Below are 2,686 nucleotides of genomic sequence, written 5' to 3' on the forward strand. Positions count from 1 at the left end.
TTAGCTTCTATATTTGTAACAATGTTTCTTAAACTGCAAGCTCAGTGGCCGGCAGCGGCAGGCGGGGAACGTTGGCTTCCTCCATCACTGAAGCAAGCAAGCCTCCTGTTCGCTTCAAGCTGCCTGGCTGCCGGCCGCCATCTTGGTTGGCAGTTAATTTGCATATCGCCCTGATTAGCCAATGGGAAGGGTAGCGGAGGTACAGCCAATTACCATGTTTCTCTATTATTAGATAGGATAAGGTAGAGTCAAATGTACATGTATTGAAAAGCATATGAAGAGTTGCACAAAGAGAAATGCAAGTTAAAAAGCAATGTTTGCAGTGATGAAAACTTTTAGGAATGGACCGCGATGGTGGCATAGCATTATGAATGTAATTAATGCTAACGAAGCAAGTACTAGATAAGTGCTTTTTTAAAAAAAATAAAATGCACATCAAGACTACTGTATTCATTTTCTATTTCTGTGTAACAAATTACCACAAACTTTCTGTCTTGAAACACCACCCATGTATTATCTCACGGTTCTGCTCAGGACCTCACGGGGCTGAAATCGGTGTTGGCTGCACTTGGTTCTTATCTAGAAGCTCTGGGAAATAATCCCCCTTACGCTCATTGAGGTAGTCGGCGGAATTCTGTTCTTTGCTTTTGGAAGACTGAGGTTCCTGTTTCCCTGATGGCTATCTGTCAAGGTCTGCTTTCAGCTTCTAGAGGTAACCCCAGTCCTTGCCACATGGCTCCCTCCCTCTTTAAGCCACCCATTGCATGTTGAATCTTATTCAGGTTTGAATTCTGACTTCCTCTTTTTCAACAACCCTTTTTAAAGGGTTCATGTGATTATGTTAGGCGGATAGGATATTCGTAATGTCAACTGATTCGTAACTATCATTGCATCTTCAGTGTTGTGTTGACCTATAACATAGCATCATCATGCCCAGGGGTGAAGACCATGGATGCCATCTGAAATTCTGCCTACCATAAGGATTGATCTTGAGAACATTGTTCTGAAGGAGAGTGAGAAATGAATGAGAAATATAATATGATACGGGATGGTTAGTTTTGTGCGTCAACTTGGCTGCGCCACCAGGTGCCCAGGGATTTGGATAGACATTATTTCTGGTGGGTGGGTGAGGGTGCTTCTAGATGAAGTGAGCATTTGAATCTGTGGGCAGAGTAAGGCAGATGGCCTCCCAGTGTGGGTGGGGCTCCACCAATCCACTGAAGGCCTGGATGGCATGAAAGCCTGAGTGAGAAAGAGTCCCCTCTGCCTCTCTCCAAAGCCAGGGCATTGGTCTTCTCCTGCTTTTGGACTGGAACTATACCACTGGCTCTCCGGAGTCTCCAACTTGCTGACTGCAGTCTCCGTCCTCATGTTAGCCATTCCTTCCCACAAATCTATCTGTCTGTCTATCCATCCATCCATCTATCTAATCTCCCTCCGTCCTCATGTTAGCCATTCCTTCCCACAAATCTGTCTGTCTATCCATCCATCCATCTATCTAATCTCCTATTGGTTTTGTTTCTCTGGAGAACTCAGATAAGTCTAAATACAATTACAAAAATTAAAATGTATGCACCTAAAACTGTACACATTTTCCAAGGGCACTTATAAATGAACTAGAGGCCCAGTGCACAAAATTTATGCATGGGGGTTGGTTCCCTCAGCCTGGCCTGTACCCTCTCCAATCTAGGAGAGAGAGCAATCCAGGACCGCTGGCTCCTAACCACTCACCTGCCTGCTGGCCTGATCCCCCTAACTGCTCTCTCCTGCCAGCCTGATAGTCCCTAACTGCTTCTGCCTCGGCCCCGCCACCATGGCTTTGTCTGGAAGGATGTCCAGAAGGTTGTCGGGAAGATGTCTGATCTAATTAGCATATTACCCTTTTATTAGTATAGATGTATACTCATCAGCCTCGTGGTACTTCAGAGCCCATGCTTGCTGTGCTGGGGCTTCTCTCAGATACCTGTGCGCTCCCATGCTCACCTCCTGCAAGTCTTCAAATATCGCCCTCTGAGTGGGGCCTCTCTTCGCCACCCTGTTTAAAATGGCACCTGCACCCCCCCCCCCAGCATTTCTTCTCCCTCTTCTCTGTTTTATTTTTTCTTACAGTACTTACTCTTTAATAATATTTACTACTTAATTTTTTAATTATGCATTCTCTACTAGAATGTAGGCTCCTGGAAGGCAGGGTTTTTTGGTTGCTTGTTTGTTTGTTTTAAATATATTTTTATTGATTTCAGAAAGGAAGGGAGAAGGAGAGAGAGAGGGAAAGAGCCCATGCCTGTGCTGGGGCTTCTCTCAGATACCTGTGCGCTCCCATGCTCACCTCCTGCAAGTCTTCAAATATCGCCCTCTGAGTGGGGCCTCTCTTTGCCACCCTGTTTAAAATGGCACCCGCACCCCCCCCCCAAGCATTTCTTCTCCCTCTTCTCTGTTTTTTTTTTCCTTACAGTACTTACTCTTTAATAATATTTACTACTTAATTTTTTAATTATGCATTCTCTACTAGAATGTAGGCTCCCGGAAGGCAGGGTTTTTTGGTTGCTTGTTTGTTTGTTTTAAATATATTTTTATTGATTTCAGAAAGGAAGGGAGAAGGAGAGAGAGAGGGAAACACCAATGATGAGAGAGAATCATTGATCGGCTGCCTCCTGCATGCGCCACACTGGGGATCGAGCCCACAACC

The sequence above is a fragment of the Myotis brandtii genome, unplaced genomic scaffold (assembly GCF_000412655.1).
Source record: "Myotis brandtii unplaced genomic scaffold, ASM41265v1 scaffold958, whole genome shotgun sequence".
Classification (NCBI taxonomy): domain Eukaryota; kingdom Metazoa; phylum Chordata; class Mammalia; order Chiroptera; family Vespertilionidae; genus Myotis; species Myotis brandtii.